This window comes from Lutra lutra, chromosome 1, assembly GCF_902655055.1.
Source record: "Lutra lutra chromosome 1, mLutLut1.2, whole genome shotgun sequence".
Lineage (NCBI taxonomy): Eukaryota > Metazoa > Chordata > Mammalia > Carnivora > Mustelidae > Lutra > Lutra lutra.
Window position 1 is genome coordinate 111,737,400 of NC_062278.1, and position 21,109 is coordinate 111,758,508.

Genomic DNA, 21,109 nt, shown 5'->3' on the forward strand with positions numbered 1-21,109 from the left:
CTGGCACACAAGGTCATTCATGTCTTGGCCGCAACATTCCTTTCCAGCCTCCTCTCCCACCGCATCCCTCCATGGGCTCTGCCACTGGCCTCACCAGATTAGTCACTTTCCATAAGAACACCCTGGACTCCTTATGGCCCTTAGCACATCGTGTTCCCTGGGCCTCTTTTCCTCCTCCTCACTCATGGAAATCCTCTTGGGTGTTCAGGCTCGGTTCAGAGGTCAGCATCTGCACAGCTCTTCCAGACCCTCAGAACGACAGTGTATGATGTGTGCTTTGCACACTTTTCATTCTGTCTTATATATTTGAGTGTGACCCTGGTGAGCCTAGGAGCTCTTTGAGACCTCAAGGCCAAGTCTGACTCAGCACCTACACCTGCTAAGTCCATACACTGTGCCTTATTAAGGACAGGAGGTGCTAGCAAATGTCTCTTTTGAGCACCTGTGAAGGCAGGGCACATGACATCATGTCAACTAACAGCTGTGCCGGAGGGGATGTTGAGAAGCTCATGCTAGGGTTACCGCGGTTCGTTTGATCATGAGCCCAGCCATTGGAATTCTGTTGAATTGGCCTGATAGCAGCCCACTGCTCCCCTTTCTCAGGCCTGCTTCCCACATACCCAGCAGATGTCTGCCTAGTGCCAGGCCTCGGAGCTTTTTGTTTCACTTAAGAACATAGAGTAAGGTAAAAATTAGGGAAGATTCTGCTTGGAATGTGAACATTTTTTAGTTTGAAAGTTCAGGCTTTTGGGGCGCCTGGGTGGCTCAGTGAGTTAAGCCTCTGCCTTTGGCCCAGGTCATGATTTCAGGGTCCTGGGATCGAGCCCTGCATGGGCTCTCTGCTTGGCAGGGAGCCTGCTCCCCCCCACCACTCCCTCCTTTGCTTGCCTCTCTGCCCGCTTGTGATCTCTGTCAAATAAATAAATAAAATCTTAAAAAAATAAAAAGTCCAGGCTTTTTTTTTTTTTTTTTTTTTTTAAATCCCAGAGCTCCTTAAGATGTAAAAACAAGGGGGGAATTTTTTAGTCTATGTCTGCCTCTAGCAGAATAGCTGTCCATATTAGAGTTGTAACTGCAAATAATAAAACCTGGGTCATCGAGCTTGATTTTGAGGACTTGGGTTCAAGTCTTGGCTTTACCATTTGTCAGCCCCAAAACCTTGGGCAGTTGCCTGACCTCTGTAACCCTCAGTTTCTTTAGTGGACAATTGGGAAATTGTTCTTACAGGATTGATGGAAGTTATGAATGAGGTTTTGGGCATTAAATTGGGATTTTTATTCCTGTTTAATTCATGAGTTGGATTTGAAGGCCATTTTTTTCACTAATTTTTTTTTCTTTTTTTGGGTACCATCTACACATAATGTTACATTAGTTTCTGGTGTATAATGCAGTGATTCGATATCTTTATGTGTTACGCTAGGCTCACCAGAAGTGTAGCTGCCATCTGTCAACATATCCCTCTGTTACAATATCATTAACGATATTCCTTATGCTGTGCCTTTTATTCTGTGACCTACCCATTCCCTATACTTCTATACTTCTATTCCCTTTTGCCCATTGTTGCCCATCCCCCCACCCCCTGCCTGCTGACAACTATCAGTTCTCTGTATTTTAGGTCTTACTGAAGGCCATTTTAAAATAGCAGTTCCAAAATGTTTGCCTTTGAAGGAAAATGCTTGGATATGTAAGTTTGCACACACATGTTTTATTTTATGTTTTCAATGACAAGTGAATTTTCATACAGCACGCTTAGGGGACATATATAGCTTATGACACTCAGTTACAGTCCACATAAATTAAAGCCACAGAATCATAGCTTTGAGAAATTCTGGAAGCCTTCGAAGACAAGGGACTGATCATTAAGGACTGCTGCTTGTGGGCTCTGTGCTGTGCCCGCTGGAGTTGGAATCCCAGGGCATGATTACTTAGACCCCAATGGGTAGGTGGTAGTAGGTCTGTTTTGCAGACAGGGAGACTTGAGCTCAGGGAGGTTAAGTAATCTACACAAATCCTGTATCCAAGCACTCACCTGCATCCTATACTCATGGTGGCCTCTAAAATGCCTTTCCTTTCCAGACGTGACGGTGCCTGCCTTTGCTTTGTGGGTCCTTTATCCTCTCCCTGTGGGAGAGGTCCCTGGTTCTGGACCAGATAGAGCAGAAGAAATTGGCCGTGTGGATGTCCCATAACTCGTTTAATTACCCTGGAAGAGTGTCTTTCCTGTTCCTGCCAAGAATTTGCTCATTTTAAGCTCCTTTGACTACTCATTCTTCAGCCTGTTCCTGCTCTCCTGTTCGCGGAGAGATTTGTCATTGCACATCTCTGGTTTTGAGGTCAGGAGTGTATTTGAAGAGGACTTCATGTTTCCTTTTAAAAAATTATAGGTGGAAACAAACAAGGTTGCTGGAGGAGTGGTGGGGTGGGGTGGGTCTGGGGGATGGGCATTAAGGAGGGCACGTGACATGATGAGCACTGGGTATTATACAGAACCGATAAATTACTGAACACTATGTATGAAACTAATGATAGACTCTATGTTGGCTAATTGAATTTAACTTAAAAAAATGGAAAAAATTACAGGTGGAAAATAAAATTCATTCATTCATCATCTCCTCCAAACACGGTGAGAAGAGGCAGCACAGGGCTGGATTTAGGAGTCATGGCCGTCAGCCTGAGTCTGTCACTGACCAGGCAGGGGACTTTGAGCCCAGCCCTTCCATTTCTGTCAGGACCTCAGTATCTTCACCTGGAAAGAACTGAGGGCATTCCGAGGTTACGCCTAAGATTTTAAAATTCTGCATGTTTTGTGGTGTCAGAACCATCAGTTTCTGGGGAGCTGTGTAATCCTGCAGCTGTTTCTCTAATACTTTTCAATCTTTAGATTTAATGTATTCAACAATGTATAATTTTTTAAAGGGATGCTTTTATAGACACTTCTGAAATACCCGGGGGGGGGGGGGAATAAATGGATGTTAAAAAATAGAAAACAACCAATTAAATAGTATATAGCATGTAATTCTCCTTGGAAACTTACCACGAAATTGAGGAGCACTTTAACAACTAGTAATTTAAATTGCATTTGAACTCTGCTAATGGTTTGTTTGCATGGGAACTTCAATCATTTCACAGTGGTTCTTTAGCAAAGCTCCTTGTTCGCTTTATGGAAAAGAAGAAAAAAAATTATTAAGAGAGAAGCTGATGATGGAAGAGGAGAGCACTGTCCTCTGTGTATGTGTGAGAGGTTGCCCAAGGGCCAAGGTGGAGAGCCTCACCTTCCAGTTTAGAGATCTAGCCAAGCATGATGCCCTCTACTGCTGTTAGAGAAACCATTCTGATTTCGATCTCCCTCCACAAGGAGAAACTTAAGTTCCCTGGGACTTGCGGGGGAGTGATGTCTAGACTGTACCGTCCACGGTCTGTTGTTTGCCTCTGTGTACTTCATTCCTCAGCAAGCGTGAAACGATGCCTTTCTCATGTCAGTAGAATGGCATTGAGAATTCTCATGTCCTTAAAGACCACTAGGTCTCATTGCTTTGCAAGTTCATCTTGATTATGTGCCATCTTCCTGACTTAATTTCTTTTTGCCATCAGGCTATCCTGACAGCCCTGGACCAGATGGCCTGGGACCATCTGCCACTAACTGTGGCTCCTGGAGTGGCCACCTCCCTCCTCTGGCCCCAGCTTCTCCTCCTGTCAGTTGGAGCGGTTGAGGCGGGCCATTTTTAAGGTTCTTCCCAACTTTGAGTGGATCTGAGTGTTTGAGGATTGAATGAGATAATATACACAAGTCAATTTCATGGTTGGTTGAATAATGTTTAAAATGACAACAATGAAAATGGGAGTAGTGGTTTTTCTGGTATGTGGGTTCCTCCTGCCTGTACAAAGCACACATGTTGTAACAGCCGCTGCCTCGGAATACTCGTCAGTTGGAATATGTACTGCATCATCCTTAGCAAAATAGTAATAGGTCTTAGTGAAATAAAACCTGTGAGGAGGACTATCTGAGAGCATCAGGATCGTCCAGCTCTCTGCTGCTCACGGGCTGTCCTTTTCGTGGACAAAGAAACTAAGCTTTGGGGGAGGGGGGGGGTCACTCAATCCCATAGTCGGAAATTTGTCTCCAAACTCATATATATATATATATTGCTCTATGTTTATTTTTTGTTCAGATTTTGCTATTAATTTTTTCTTGGTTGGAGTGTGAAAATCTAACTATTGGTCTCTTTCCTCTCAGTGAGGAGGATGAAGTCTTTTTCTCAGGAGAACTGGGGAGCCTGCAATCTTCTTTCAGTGATTCTGTGACAAATTGGTGCAACAGAAGTGCCAGGAGCTGACTGGGGGCTTAGCAGGTGTAGAGGGAAGCCTCCAAATTTGTAGGCTTCAAGCCTGGCATCATTCCTGGTTTGGCCTAGTCAGTGAGTTCTTAAAGCTGGAAAGTTCTAAAGCTGGCAAGATCCTAGAGATTTGTTGTGTGTGTGTGTGTGTGTGTGTTTTAAGATTTATTTATTTATTTTTAGAGAGGGGGTGGGGAGGGGCAGAGGGAGAGAGAGCAAGAAACCTGAAGCCGACTCCACGATGAGCACAGAGCCCACTCGGGGGGCTCGATCTGAGGGCTCTGAGATCATGACCTGAGCCCTGAAATCAAGAGTTGGCCCCTCCATTGACTGAGCCACCCAGGCACCCAAGATCCTAAAGATTTGTAAGCAGCCCTCATCTCCCATTTTCCACAGGTGGAGACATTGAGGTACAGAAATACAGCTGAAGACAAGCCAGTCACCTGGTTCTCATTTGAGGCCTTTTCTCGTTGTTCTCCTGGGCGTCATCCTCAGAGGGAAGCAATTTTTCTTCAGTTGGTGAGTTTTATGAAGAAGAGAAGACTCTTTTCTTTTATAATTATAATTATATTACAATTTATGATTTTATAAATGATGCGTATATTTAATGATTTTAAAAATCCACGGTATCCATGGAATGTGGGGGCACTAGTAGCTGGGTGGAATAAGGGTTAGGGAAGAACCACGGTCTTCTTTCTTTTCATCTTGAGTTGATTTCACTGATCATGGACAAAATAGAACAGTGCTAATAAAATGTGTGGCAGAGCAAAGGCAGGTCTCAGCTCTTGGAAGGAGGCATGAAGAGAAATTGGAAGAAAATTGGGAGTAGTGATGAGTTTGGATTGCCAGTAATTGTGTTGCTTCCTTCTTTCTCCTTTGGCAGGGAGGGATGCATTCTTGAAATTGAAAGACTGAAATGAAAATGTCAGTGAACAGTGGTATGGGCATTTGCAAGGAAAGAAAAGTTGTATTACTGAATGATTCTTGTTTATCCCCCGTTCGAGGCGCTGCTTCTTCTGCAATCTCATTTTGTTTTCACAAAAATCCTTCGAGGTAGCAGGGGAGGCGAGATTTGCTTAGGCAGAGAGTGTGAGCCGTTGTCTTAAAGGGCCTGCTAGAGTTCCGCTGGGATTCCGTTCCACACTCAGAAAGGGGAATGGTGAACAGGTAAGGGAAGCTTTCCCTTGTGTTTTGAAGTACTTCTGCATTCAGCTGGTAGACTAGAACATCATGTTCTAGAAAATAGGTGCAGTGAAAAGGATAGTGGTGTGGGCCTCCCTTGGCTGGGCAGAGATCTGAGGAAAACAACGGGACAGTTCTGGGAAAAGCTTCCATTTAGAGTTTGAGATCGGAGGTCTCCCACCTGAGGGCCAGTCCCTGTGTACCCCAAGCACTGGCTGTATACTGAGTACATAATATACCTTGCCTGAGTTTAGGGCATAGTTTTCCAGAACAGAGCAGGTACTGTAGTGAGTGATAAAACCTAACTTCATTTAAAAGTGTGACAGTTTACAGTTACATTTTGTCACCTTCTCTTCATCAATGTATCTTAAAAGAACAACTGATCTTCTGTGTGCCAACTGATCTGCATCAGATAAAAGGCTGGCAACCACCGCTTCGGCTCTTGAATACCTTAGCTTGTTCAAATTCACACAAGGTCTTGGATTTTTGCCCTCAGCACACACTTTAGGAATCAAATGTGCATCTTTGTTACCTGCTCTACTTCCCGAGTTTTTTCAGTGTTTAAAGTGAAATTATGATTAATATGAAGACTTTAACTTGGATTAAAAACAAACACGCAGTGTATGATGACAGAATGGGATAGAACACCTAAGCAGGGGGAAGCTGGAAGACACTTAGAAGTTTTCATTGTCCGAAGCTAATTGTGAGCCAGCAGTGGCTTATGTCTCCTAAAATGCCAATGCAGGGGGTGCCTGGGTGGCTTAGTGGGTTAAGCCTCTGCCTTCGGCTCAGGTCATGATCTCAGGGTCCTGGGATTGAGCCCTGCATCGGGCTCTCTGCTCAGCGGGGAGCCTGCTTCCCCCTCTCTCTCTGCCTGCCTCTCTGCCTACTTGTGATCTCTCTCTCTCTCTGTCAAATAAATAAATAAAATCTTAAAAAAAAAAACCAAAACACTAAAATGCCAATGGAGCTTTGGCCTGCATGAAATAGAGTGTCCTCTAGAACTCGGTGGATGGGGGATCCTGCTAGAAGCTGGCAAGTCCAGAGGTGAGGTGGGCTTCAGGCCTAGTTTGAATAGGACTCGGCTCTGTCTCTTTGTTTTTGCTCCTTGCTCTGCCTTCTCTGTGTTGACTTCAACCTTGGAAGTTTCACCCTGTGGTCATGAGATAGCTGCCTACTCCATCCGGGCTCTAGGCTTCCTCTTCCCACTGCAGGGAAAGAGCCTTGTTTGCCATGTCCCCATGGCCTTGGGTTGCTGTGCATTCCCCACACAGTCACTGAGGCCGAGAGGATGGGACTATGTTAACTTGCCTGTGCATTGGTCTCTCCTCTGGAATTAAGTCTGAAGACAGCCCCCCCAAATTTCATGGCAGCTACATGGCATAGAAGAGTGGTCCCTCAAAGAATATCTGGGTGTTGCTAGGAGGTGGTGAGAGGCCTAGCGTTGTTTGGGTGACCGTGAACTTTTTTCCTACCTTCCTAAGGTATCAGATTTTAGTTCTTTCTTCGTCCTCGGAGAGGAACGTTAGCCAGCTGGACTGTCTATACAAGAATGCTGTAAAGACTAGAAATGACGTCTCACCATGAATTCTTACAGGAATGAGACTCCACTGGAGAGGGCAGGAGGCAGAGTATACATGAGGATGGCCTTTAAGAATGTAAAACCTGGGAGGTACCTGGGTGGTCCAGGAAGTTAAGCCTTTGCCTTTGGCTTAGGTCATGGTCTCAGGGTCCTGGACTTGAGTCCCGCATCAGGCTCTCTGCTCAGCAGGGAGCCCGCTTCCCTCTCTGTTTCTGCCTGCCTTTCTGCCTACTTGTGATCTCTCTTTCTCTCTCTGTCAAATACATAAATAAAACCTTTAAAAAGAAAAGAATACAAAACCTGATCAGAAGAGGGGTAGCATCTCTCATTTGTAAGTGTATCTTGAGTCTAGTGGGATCTTTAGCACATAATATGTACACAGTGCATTTCCATGGATAGAAGGAATGAATCTAAATGTAGTAGGTGAATCTTCCAAGGGCATTCCACCAGACACTGGCCATTCTCTTTGGAGAGTTTTAGGAAATTTAGCACAGATGATGCCACCTTCATGTCTCTCTGAGATGGAAACAAATGAGTCTTTGGGGGCCAGTATGGCTTAAGAAATCTGTGAGTGCCTAACAAGGCTGTGAGTTTGTGGGATGGGGTATCAGAGGCCTTCCGTTATTAGATGTACACCCCCAGAAAAACAACGTGCCCCTGCCTTCCCTGATCTGGGAGTTAGGAGTGATAATCATTGCGCTGCCCGCCTCTCATGTTTGCTTAGAGCAGATGGGTCGGTAGAGGCCAACCTGTCTTGCAGACTGTGAAGTGCGGTCCATACTTGATAGATTATTACGGTTGTTGTCTTCTTTGGTTTAATGAGTCATCTCAAATATAAAGAAGAATAAGACAGTGTAATGTGTAGTCCCCAGGACCATGCCAGCTACATGGTATAAGCTCAGTGTATGTTTTTCCTCCCAGTCCTGCAGCCCCATCATCTTGAGGACTGGATGGGCACTAATTTGTCCTCAATCTTTGAAAAGAGCTAGATCTGGAACCTTGTGTAATGGTTGTGGTTGACATTGAAATGAAATTGTGTGCTGTTAGTACTTTTCATATTTGATTTTGCTCTAGGTAGCAGGAGGTGGAAGGAGCTAGAGTTGGGAGACTGAAGAAGTCTCCATGCTTGAGAAATCCCTTAGAAGTTACAGTCTAGCTGTTCCGCTCTTGCTCTGTTTGATTAGATAATCACACCTTCTGCTCTAGGCGTCACCGGCTCAGTGGAAGTCAGGAAGGAAATTATTTTCCTCTGTTGATACTACTGTATAATTGTTGATGGTGGCCAAGGGCTTTCATTTTTAATATTTCCTCTTTGGTCCTTAGAAGGATCAGGTATTAGTCTGTGCTGGAAGCAAAGCGACGGTCACTTCCACCAGAGGTGAATGTCTTGGCTCCCTACAATCACTTGGTCAGGTGGTTTCTGGGCATGTGTGACCATCTGCTGAGCCAGCTTTCATTGCTTTTTATGTTATTGTTTCAAAAATACAAAAAGACTTGCTGGGTCTGAGCAGGAGCCCATCCAGCCACCTAGGGCTCTGTGACGGTTCTGTAACCCAAGGATGTCTTATAGGAAATGTTTGCTATCCATGAAAGTCAAAGGTAGAGCTCTCTCACTCTCTCTCTCTGTTTTGTTTCCTTCTTCCTAATTCCATATTCTTATATTTCTTCTATTTCAGCGGAGATGCCTCTGTTCTGTGTTGCATAGGGTGCTAGGAGGTCAGAGGAATTCACAGGTTCTCCTCCTTGGATTCCTGTGTGTTAGGAACGGTCTGATGCCTAATGCACGGGGAGCCCCATGAGTCCTTGGTATGGCTAGGTGGGTAAGGAGTCTCTGACCTTCCAGGTGTGGTTCTGTCTCCAGTTTTTTTCCCGTTAACATCCTGCAGCCAAAAGTGTCATGTTGACCTTGGGCTACACTGATTTTATTTCCAGGGTCCTCTCTGTGTGGCCAGAACATGCCTGGGTATATGTCACCAAGTGGGGAAGCATCTCTGCCTGGGGACGGGGGGCAAGGGTTCTCCCCAAGAGTTTCTGATAGCTAATGTCTTATGGTCTACTTCCTAAGCCTGAAAAATGGTGGAGTTGGTAGGGACCAGGCCTCTCCTCTGTGGCTGCTATCTTTATTATCCATTGCTGCATAACAGACCCTAAACTTATTGCTCAAAACAAGGAATGTTTATAATCTCACACTGTCTGTGATTTGGGACATGGGAGCAGCTTAGATGGGAGGCTCAGGGCCTCTCCCGAGGTTGTAGTCTAGGTGTCTGCTGGCCTGCAGTCTCATCTGAAGGCTCAGCTGGGGAAGACCCCCTCACCCCCGCCCCCCAGGCTCTGGCAGGATTTATGTCCTCTCAGGATTTTGGACTGAGGGCCTCAGATCCTTACGGACTGTTGGCTAAAGGTGGCCCTCAGTTTTTTGCCATGAGGGCCTCACCATAGGGCAGCTCACAAGATGGCAGCTGCCTTCCCTCCATGCAAGTGAGTAAGAGAGAATCCCCCAGATACAAGGCACAGCCTTTCTCTAACCTCATCCTGGTTGTGGCACACCTTCTCTCTCTGCCTCACTGTATTGCTCAAAGCAAGGCACGAAATCCAGCCCACACTCAAGGGGAGGGATTGCACAAGGGTATGAATACCAGGAGACGGAGTTATAGACAGCCATCTTAAGGACCGTCTGTCTACACAGATGCCTTAGGTTACATGGCATATATGAAGGTGGGAGCAGGAGTTACACGGAGCCACTGAAGAAACTCAGCACACTGCTGTGGACTAACCTTACTTGAAGGCTTTGGGGATAGAACGCCGTTTAAAATCTAGATATAAGCATTGATCTATAACTGCACAGAATGCAAACTTGGCATGGCTTCTCAGAGGAGGAACACTCACTTTCAAAGAGTGCTGTACTCCCATGCCTCTAGGTTTTTACCCTCCTGAGCAGTTAGGGCTGCTCGGATAGAAGTGCTCGGGTGTTCTTGCTGGAGCTCTTGCTCTACACATGAGATACCAAGACCTAGAGAGGGGACAGATTCCTTCCGGGGTCACGGAGCCATCAGCAGCCTTTGGGGGGCTCCCCAGAGACTCCTTTGGCTCTGGCTCCACTGCTGCTTCTCCATCTTTCCACACCGCCTCTGCTTCAGAATCAGTCCATACCAGTTTTCGGCATGCTCTTTATAGCCTCTTTCCTGTCCCAGAAACCGATTAGGGGAAAATAGGTTGAAATTTGGGAGTCTTGAGCCTTCATGTTGTCCCTTTAGTTAAATTTCAGGGTCTGCATCTCCTGTTGGGTAAAACTGTGTCTTGAAAAGTTGCATACATCAGTGTTACTTGGCTCGGTGTGTCTCTGCAGTATGAATAACATTTGTATTAAGAACAGTGAGCCGATATACAGCATCGCTGTGGGACTGACAGGATCAGACATAAACCTCAGCCAGTACCTTCTGTCTGGAAGAAAGTTCTTTTCTAGAGACTCTATCTTCCTGCTTCCCCCCTCCCCTGCCCCAACCAAACTGTCTTTTATAAAACCAAGCCCAACAGTCCATTTCATAGAAGATGACAGGTTCCCTTAGAGTTTTCCTTAACATTCCTAAAAAATTTATGGAAATGGAAGACTGAAAATTATGGTCAAGCTCATTAGTAGCCCTGCAGCCAAAAGAAGGAAAGCCTGCTTGGGTTAGTAAGACTGTCACTGGCCAGAATGTTAATACTACTCCCCTGCTCCATGGCCCTTTTTGACTCTCTCTCTCTCTATATATATATTTTATATCATTAGTGCTTTCAAAGTGTTGCTTGTCTGTTATTTAATTTCTTACTGAAAGTCCGTAACAGGAAATAGTTTCTGTTGGGTGAAGGCAACAAGGAAGAGCAAAATTTGGAAAAGGGAGACTTTCATGTATCTGCCTGATCTTACTGAAGTCACTTAGGCATTTTTTTAAGTGGTTTCCATGTCTGAAAAACAGGTGCAAAGAGCAGCTGCTCTTTGGGTTCTTTTGTGTTCACAGAGCAGATTAGTGGGTACAGAGGGCCTGTGGAGTCTGGTACTTAGCACATAGTAGGTGCCCATGAAACATTAGCCTGTGCCCTCCTTACCAGTCTGTAAGTGCTGGGAATCACCCTCAGTTCTGCGCTCTGTCAGGCCGTTTTCCCAATGCCTCCCCTTTGCACTGTCCACTTGGCTTGGACCAGACCCTCAGCATTTACATGTGTCATTCCAGAATAGGTCAAAAGCCTTTATGTTTATAATTTTGCTCAAGACATAAATACAGACATCATAATATGCTCATATTTTCTGGCATTTGGGAATATAGTAGCTCTAAGAACAAAATACTCATACCCTGTACTTCATGAGCAAGGCCTTGGGGGTACCAGTGCTGGAAAAGTAAGTGTTGCTCATCATGACAAGGTTTTCTGGTCCAGAGGATGAGTTCCACTCAGCTGCCACCAGCTACCTCTTCCTCTGTACATGGAAGCTTCTCTGGGCCTGCCCACACTGACCCTCTTTGGTTTCCTCTTCGGGCTTCTATAGGATGACATCACCTCACCCCGCTTCAATGGCGACTGGCTTGAGTTATATCAGTTATTAAAAATGATCTAATATTTCCCTTTTAAGTCTAGGGCCCTGGCTCGTCCTATGATTAAGCTAGTGATTTATTTATAATATGGTACGAGACGGCTGCAGCCACTCTATGATGTAATCTAAGAATGACATGAAAACAAAATAGGCTTTTACATAATGAAAGTGTTCCTGTAATACATTTTATAGCAAGGCTTTTTTTTTCCCATTGAGAATGGAGAGAGATTCTTTCCTTTCCTCCCACTCCTTCCTCATCTTCTTTTCCCATTTATGAGTCTTAAGGCCTTTAAGTCAATTAAAAAAAACACACACACCAGCTTTGGGAACACCACACAGACTCTGGTTTGCTTTTCTAATCTTGTCTTGTCCTCTCCTTCTTTGCTCCTCTCCCCACGGCCACCATGGTGTCCATTATGGCTATTGCTCTGCCCAGCTGCCTGTCGCCCTCGTCAGAGCCCAGCAGCCCTCATCCTTCCATTGCTTGTGCTGAACCTACTCTTGTTAATGCCTCTATGATCTTGCATTTTCTTCTGCTAAAGTCCGAGACACTCCACTGGTTCCTACAGATAATAGACCTCTTCAGTCTGGCTCAGATGTACCTCTTCCTCCAGCCTTCTCTGAAGTTTCTGTCCCCTACTTGGAAACCCTTTCTCTGTCTTTCTTAGAGAACTCCGTGCAGTGGCAGGCTCCCTATCCCCATGTCAAGGCGTATTCACAGTGTATCAGAGTTGGAAGAGGAGAAGTGACTTAGGGGAGTGGGGAAGGGGCCTCTGTAGTTCTGGTTCTGCCCTTGACACAGTCATGAGGAGGTCATGGCTTGTCTCGTAAGTGTCCGTGTTCCTCCTCTGAAGAATGAGTGGTTTGCAGGTCATTTCATGTGGCGATGTGGGAGGATTGGTTATGGCTCCTTGAGATGATGTGTTAAGGATTCTGAAGCTCCGTCTTGACGGAGTAGAAAAGAGTCCATGATCATGTGGCAATATTTGCCAGGGCTGTGGTTGGGGAAGGGATGGTGGAGGCGTACAAAGAGGTCTCTTGGCTGTTTTTGGACTAGATGATTTAGAGATCTCTTTCTCTTTTGCCTTCTGGGATGCTTTGATTTGGTGACTTGAAGTGTCTTAGCCAAGGTCACACAGCTGGCAGTGGCTAGTATCCAGTCTCCGGTTTAGAGATGGTTAAAAATATATGCTCTAATCTCACATGTATTCATGCAGGCTGGCCGTGGGAGTTGAGAAGCTGGGATAAATAAGACTAGAGGGGCCATGGTTTATTGGAGGCACAAGACTCCCCCCACAAATCTGTATATCCTTGAGGTAGGGCAGGGTCAGGAGATGCCTTTCACCTCTTTGTCTTCTTTGCTTTGAAAGTGTTGTCATGTCCATACAATTCTTATTTATGTCAGATATGGCATATTAAGGTCAAAGTCAGAAAGTTAGATGACTTTGCCAGGATCAGGGCTCACAGAGTTAACCCATGGAGTCTTTTGGATCCTCAGTGCCCCTCTCCCTGATTCCAGACAAAATGCTTAGCTCTCAGCAGAGTGCTACATTGCTCGGACTCTAGGTCAGTTCCAAACAAAAATAGGTCCTGGAACAGTGAGAGCGATGGAGGAGGGAAAGGAAGAGGGATGATTGGGATGGCTGATGACACTGGAAACAGAGCCTTTTGAGGGATGAAAGATGGAACTGGATGTAGTTAGTGTGGAGAAGAGAGAAAAGGGGATGGAGGAAGAGGGAGTAGAGTGGGACTTTGCCATGGAAGGGGACACAGACTCACTCTTTGTGACTTCAGAAGGAGTTCTGGAAGGAGGGGGTGGGAGCAACAGAAAGACATATGAAGAAGGACTTAGTATTATGGGTAGACCAGCACTGGGATGTGCCATTTTGAGGGGTTTTGACTTCACTACTCTAGTTATATAGGTGGAGGCTGAGACTGGTAGGTCCTTTCTAGAGGGAATAAGATGCCTATTAAGGTCCTCCCTGTCCCCAGAATCTGGAATTTTCTGAAGGCACGTTTTATGTGCATTTAAATAATTCCATTTTGAAATGAAGGCTTTATGGAGGAAAGTGATTCTTCCCTTCTCCATGGTCTTGGCACACATAAATGCTGACTTATCTCGGGCAATCTTTTGTCTCACTTAGCATTATTGATGAAGGAAAGCAGGCAAACTGAGGATGTATTAGTACTTTTTTATACGGAATGTATTTTTTGAGGATGATATCTGTGCTTTTCAAGGTATTTCCAGAGAATTCTGTTCTGTTGGCCTTCCTCAACCCTCCCTATCCTACTGTCAATGGTTTGCTTTTTGTGTACGGTCAGAGTGCTTTGTTTATACATCCAGTGGAATATTTGTGTCATTTAGCTCTGCTGTGTAAGTGGACTTCCAGTTTTCCATCTTTACCAGATTATAGAAGCTTCTTAAGGGCATGAATCCTGTCTTATTCCTTAAGAGGACCTATGGTGCCTAGGGCAGTGGTTTGCAAATAATAATGGTGGCTCATTAACTTAACAAGTATTGAGCATCTGCTGTGTCCTACACATTACTCCAGGTCCTGTGAACATCTAACCAGCCTTCTATTTGATGGAGACAGGCCATATACATATTAATGCATAAATATATAATATTTCAGTTGTAATCTATATTCAGAAGAAAAATAAGACAGGTTAAGGCCACAGGGGTTGGGGAGGACACAGATTTAAGTTCACTAGTCTGAGAAGTTCTTCCTGATAAGGGTCCCCATGAGTGGGGACCTGAATGGAGTGAAGCAGTAAGTCGGGGCCCAGAGGAGGAAGAATGTTTCAGGTTGAGGAAAAGCAGTTGCAAAGGCCCTGAGGCCAAAGCCTGCTTGGTACCCTCCAGAAAAATGAGGAGGCTGGTGTGGCTGGAGTAGAATACCCAAGCGGAAGCATACAGGAGAGGAGCTCACCCATCGCTCCTAAAAACCATTGCAACAACAAATGCTTGTTAATAAATACCTATTGAAGATTCTCAGGAAAAAAAAAAATGTTTGTGATGTAGAGAATCCATGGAAGTCTAACAAAAGGACTTCTCAGCTTTTCTGCTTTTCAGCTTTAAGATTCAGGGGCAGGAGGTGGGAGCTGGGACCTCAGCAGCGCATAGCTCAGAACCAGTCCAGATGCGCAGGGTCCTGGTTTCCCTGGCAGAGGACTCTCCTTTTTAACTTTACTGCCGCGGCAGGCGCACCTGCAGGGAGGCTGGGGCAGATGGGCAATTGCATGCCTAATCACCCATTCAGGCACCCACTTATTTGTTTTCCGCATGCAAATATGGGTTTTTTGCAGATGAATTTAATATATTTGTTGCTTCCTCATTTTATTTAAAACAAAACAAACGACCAACCATGTCAGTTGAGGGCAACAAATAGAAACATGAGTATTACGGTCTTGCTGTGCGTGCTGAACACACGGCTGAAAGGAATCCTAGGCAAATCAGTATTTTCTGGGCTCAATTAGATTATTATTTTATATACAGTCATTATTACTATTATTATTAAACAAAAAAAGCGTTTTAAAGAGGGAAGCGGTATGATTTTTTTCCGAAATCATTTTCTCAATATTTTAGGATCCATATTTTTACCGTGTGGTTTCCACTTTCACTTTTTTTTAGTTTCTGAACTTCTGGACCATTGTTTTAAAATAGGGCATCGTGGAATCTCCACAAGCCATGGGCAGGTGGTTCCTGCAACTTCTTTAGCCTGGAAATAAACAAATAAACAAGCACAAAGTAGAAGTATTTGCCCCTGTCGATGTGCTATTATTATTTGTTGTGCAAGATCATGCAAAAAGTCACTTCCATTCACCTGAGAGCTCGTAGGTCAACAGCAATACCAGATGGAGGGTTTGGTGGGTGTTTGCTTTGATTTCCAGTGACACTGGAGAGCTCTAGAGTAGGATGCCCCAATTCTTAGGTACTTTGGCAAACTCAGGGAAACTGAGGCCTGGAGAGGTAAAATGACTTATTCAAGGTCTCAGTGAGTGAGAGGTAGAGATTGGACTTGAACAGCTGGAACTCTGGCAGATGGCTTCCTCTTTGGCCTGGGGTGATGGAGACACTGCTGGAACCCAGAAGATGTCATCTCAAGGTAAACCATGTCTTCATGTCTCATTTCCCTCTTGTAACCTGAGTTAAAGATCCTTTTGGTGTCAGGTCTTAAGCAGAGAAGCAGCGGTGGGGAATGTGGGTGGGAACTAACAGCTTGCCTGACAAAGCTGTGGACTGTTTAAGAGTGAGTTTGTATATACCTGTGTGTGTGTGTGTGTGTGTGTGCGCGCGCGCGTGAGCCTGGGGTGCAGATGGGGGTACTCAGAGGGAGAGGGCCGACTGCTTGGCAGTGGGAACTTCATAATTAGGCACAGAATTTCTGAGCAAGAAGGAAGGCTATAGCGTACCGAATTTGACTGCTTTATTTTGTAGGAAAGGAAGCTGATAATGGGACGCCTGGGTGGCTGAGTGGGTTAAGGCTCTGCCTTCGGGTCAGGTCATGATCTCAGGGTCCTGGGATCGAGCCACACATTGGGCTCCCTGCTCAGCAGGGACCCTGCCTCTCTGCCTACTTGTGATCTCTGTCTCTCTGTGTCAAATAAATAAATAAAATCTTAAAAAAAAAGAAAAGAAAAAGGAAGCTGATGTCCAGAGTGGTTAAGAGCCTTCCCCCAAATTATTCAACTTCAATTGAGTGTGTAGAATATCAAAGCAGCAGCATCCTTTGATAGAAACTTTTATTTGGAGAAGTACGAGTCATCACTATCAGAGGTTACTTACTCTCAGCCAGTGGGCTGCTTTTATGGGATGGAGCACCTGCATGCTTTGGGGTTCTTTCTTTTTTTGTGGAGGGAGGGTTCTTTCTTGAGGTATGGTTTTGGCACGAGGAGAATGTCAGGGCTGCAAGGGCCCAGATGCAGGCCTTCTGTGTTCTTGCAGACCTCACAGATACCTGATCAGACATCAGAGGGACGCTTAGTTCACTGACCTCCCCAACGAATAACTTACAGATGACCTTCTGAAAAAGTTAAGATTGGAAATCAAGACCAGTTAAGTAACATTTTGTGGGTCTTTTATGTGTTGTTAAACATAGGACCCTTTCACTTCTATTTATTTATTTATTTATTGAAAAGATTTATTTATTTGATAGAGAGAAAGAGCGTGCATGAGCACAAGTGGGAGGGGCAGAAGGAGGGAGTGAGAGAATCTCAAGCAGACCCCACGCTGGGCGTGGGGCGGGATGTGGGGCTCGATCTCATGACCCAGAGATCATGAACTGAGCCAAAATCTCCAATCGGAGGCTTAAGGACTGCACCACTCAGGTGCCCCATCCCTTTCACTTTTAAATGTGAAACGTGAGGATCCTGGATTTATGGTGTATGGCCTGAGAGCAGGAAGGTCTGTAGGTATGAAAAGGGAAGCTTGTCAGGAACCTATGGAGAGAGGGTTCACATTGTGTGTAGTGGCTGCAAGAATGATCAATGGCCCTGGGCACAGCCTTGACACGGAAGGCCTCTAGGAGCAGAGGGTGGTGAGGGAGGAAGGGACTGTGGATGTAGCATGAATTGAACCTCTTCTGCCTGCTGATTGTGCAGGGGCGGGTCTCTGCAGCTGTGTGCTGGGAAGTACGTGCCATCCGTGTGCCCCTCCACGGCGTGCTAGATAGTCCCAAACACCGCGGCAGCCCCCGTGCCCGTGTCAGACACTGCGTGTTAGGGTTTGGGTCTCTCGACTTACTCCCCGTGTCTCTCTCTTCTCCCCTACCAACACCTCCACGCCTCCCCCTTGCAAAAAAAAAAAAAAAAAAAAAAAGAAATCCTCAGAATTGTTTGAAGGTTTATTTATGTTGATTTCTTTGTGTTTTGTGACTAATTTGGTTCTTGTTCCTCTCTGAAACTAATTCTTTTTATGTGAGACCACGGTGTCATATAGTTGAATTCTCTTCGGCTTGGAGTTCTTTTTTCTTTTACTTAAAAAAAAAAAAGAAAAGAAAAAAGAGTTTTATCCCTTTTTCCTCGGACCTCCAGCTTTCTTGTCTACATGGACAAACGATTTCTGAAAAATCTTCAGGGAGTTATTGACTGTGTTAGAACTGCTACTGTAGAAGCAATCTGATGACAGAATCCCACATTTAACTTGCTTTTCCAGAAATAATTTATTTTTACTTTAGCTTCAAAGAGTAGCAGTAGGGAAGAGGGCAGTCCGAAAATAAGAAAAACATGCCAAATGAGTTGCTGATTTCCAGCGAGGCACATGGAAAAAAGGTTTTATTTCAGTGACCTCTCTGCTCGTTGGAAAACTCGGGGTTGGTGGATTTCATGATCCCAAGACTCTGGGTGCTCGAGTTACAGTGAGTGATGAGGGCAAATCCCAGGGTAGAAGATGCTCTTATTGGGCTCATGGGTGTATGGGGACGTGCTGTACTTTGGCGTTAAGACACATTACTTCTTCCAGTTGGGTAAGGTTGAAGGACTGGCTCCACCGAATCCCTAAGTACCAGGAGCATGTACCGAGTGCAGGGCTGGTAGAGAGTCACCCTTAACATAGGTGACGTTTGACCGTGGCCACTGGCCAAAGTTGGTGATTCCTACTGGATTTGTCCAGCTCCTAGACGCAGGCCTGTTTCTCATTCCCTCCCTCCCCCAACCCCGAGTTGGTGGCTCTTTATTCGATTCTTCTTGCATTCAGATCTGTATGGTGTTAGGAAGAATAACACACTTAATAGGAGGATGGACTTGCCGAACTCTGACCCCGGCTCTGCCACAACCACCTGTGGAATTCACAAACGTTTTCATTTACTCCACAAATATTTGAATGAGCACTTTTTACACCTCAGCTGCCAGAGATACAAAAATGTGCAAGACATGGTTCTTACCTTCACTGCTTTCAGTCGGGGGGTTGAGAGTAAGTACACAAATAGAACAGGCAGTGACTTCTCCTTTCGGGTCTCCCTTTTACATATCGAAGAGCTAGAACGGGGTTAGATGATGGCCCTAAGGTCCCTTCTGAGGCTACTGTGCCATCACCTGTGCACGAGTCGTCAAATAGCCGAAAATCACTCGTTTAATGGAAAATTGGCAAACATTTCTCCTTTCTCCCCGGTTTATAGGGGGAGATGTTGAAGATGAATGAGGCATTATTGACAGAGTGCTTTAATAAGCAAGTTGCAGAAAGACATGATATAGGTTTGAGACATTATTATTAACGGAAAAATGAAAACAAGGGCTGATGTTTTTAGAGAGAGAACAGATGGTTCTTTTGTTTAGAATTTGAGTATAAAAGGAGAGGAAAAAAAGGAGATACTTGCCATATTGTTTAGGCCCTGAATGTGAGTGACTTTAAAATGCCAAAACAATCTGGTTAGGAAAGTCCCGTGGATTCAAAATAGCTCCTACACTGATCAAACTATAATTAATTTAACAAAAAAATGACAGTACGAAAAATCCTAATAAGAAATGCCACACTGACAATTGACACAACCGAACAAAAACTCCCATTTTTGCGTCAGCTCTAGAAACTTGATTTTTCCTGTGCTCAGTTCTACCACACAGAGGAACAAATTAGTGGGAACTGATTTAAAACTGTGTTTTTTTCTCAAGTCCTCCCCCCGCCCCCCAGCCCACCAAGTTATTTCAGTTTTCCGTGACTCATAAAGGAAATCTTCAGGATTCACAAGAAATTGGCAGTCCTCTCCCACCTTTGCTGTTGGATGCTGGTGGAATGGTGGGAGCTGGGGCAGTTGATTGAGAGAGCAAAAAAGGCCTTGGGGGGGGGGCACCTGGGTGGCTCAGTTGGTTAAGCAACTGCCTTCAGCTCAGGTCATGATCCCAGAATCCAGGGATCGAGTCCCTCATTGGGCTCCCAGCTCCATGGGGAGTCTGCTTCTCCCTCTGACCTTTTCTTCTCTCATGCTCTCTCTCACTGTCTCTCTCTCAAATAAATAAATAAAATCTTAAAAAAAAAAAAGGCCTTAGGGGACATGGCAGAGGGTAGGGGCTTGAGAAGGACCTTTGAGAAGTTTGAGAGAAGACTTTGAAATGATTTCTTTCTCTTTATTTCTCAATTTCTTAGGATCTGTCTGTGCAATATACAGTTAATTAATGTCTCCTTCCAGCAGCATGCTTGCCCTCTGATGGTCTGTCGCTTGGGAGGTGACAGAAAATGTGGACTTTGAAAATGAGCTTATGGACCACTAAGCTGTGGGCATTTAGTAAGATGGGCTACACCTTTCTTCCAGATGCTCTCTGACCCGTGGTGTGAGCGGGCCTCAGTTTCCCCACTATGGAAGAAGGAGGTTCCTAGAATGTTCATTCTGACTCTAATCTGAATTCATGTCCACATGCTCTCATACAGAGCGGTAGGAAGGCAGCGGATGGCTTTTCATTTGGGAAAGTTTAAAAACAAACATGCCCCCTCAAGACAACAAGGATGGAAAGTCCACTTTGCCGAGGTGGGAACCCTTTGTCCACAATACGAGCCACCTGCCGAGGTCACTCCTCAGTCCACGGCCTCGGATGGAAAGGCGGCATGGCTGGGTGTGGCCAGACCCAGAGGACCAGGGTGGGCTTGGGGAAGAAGCACCGTCCCGTCCTGTGGAGTTCTGGGTGTCAGTCCTACTTCTGCTCCTAGCCCTGTGGGACCTCCTTGAAGTTTCTGCAGGTCTGATTGGCTGGTTGGCCTGATGAGATGATATTCTTCCTGGCCCTCAAGCTCAGGCTTTGCTTAGAAGAGTCCCAGGGGCCCTTTCACGGTGCATCGCTCGTGTTTCTATCGGATGCCTATTTCCTCCGACCTTGTATCTGAGTCAGAATCATACTTGCTAGTTGTCTTAGTTGTGCTCCATTCCGTACCTTTCTGATAACCCACCCCGTCTCCTCCGAGTCACTTCCTCTCACCGCTCCAGGTGCGCACACCTCTCTTTAGACCTGACATCACCACATGGGGCTTATTCGGTGTTACGTGCTTGTCTTCCGCCCTGGTCTGTGAAATCAGCCGTGTCCTGCACGTTTCAGAAGACTCCGTGTGTCCCCTGGCACCTGGCTTATAGTAAATGTTCAATAAACATCAGTTAAATGAATGAGGGGTGGGTGATGATCCCGGGTTTCCTTACCGGCTTGTCCGTCTCCTGAGGACACGGACTATGTCTGATGCGTTTCTTTCCATCCGCAGGATGCCCAGCCCAGGGCTTCCAGCGCAGTGTGTGGTTAACTGCTATTCGTCGAATTGTATGATGAGAGGTGGAGATGGGCCCGCAGCAGGGAGGGCACAAAGAGAAACACACATGGTGTAGCTTGGTCACGGGCTGACAGAGGTCCTGGAGCATTTGTGGGTCTCTGATGGAGCACCATGGGGGGGTGGGGTAGGTGATAGCCCTTCCTCATTCCCTGTCACACCTGGTCCCCTGGGCTGGCTGTGCTAGTGACCAGGGGTCTCATCCT

General features: G+C 45.6%; 1 protein-coding gene across 8 annotated transcripts in view; it reads left to right on the forward strand.

Moving 5' to 3' along the window:
* LPP (LIM domain containing preferred translocation partner in lipoma) overlaps positions 1-21,109 on the forward strand; it is a 665,377-nt gene that overhangs the window by 59,187 nt on the left and 585,081 nt on the right. For all 8 annotated transcript variants that reach the window (XM_047732722.1, XM_047732758.1, XM_047732767.1 and 5 more), the window contains one exon: positions 4,731-4,853. The gene's annotated coding sequence lies outside the window, so the exon portion shown is untranslated. Of the gene's footprint in view, positions 1-4,730; positions 4,854-21,109 lie in introns of those variants that run through there.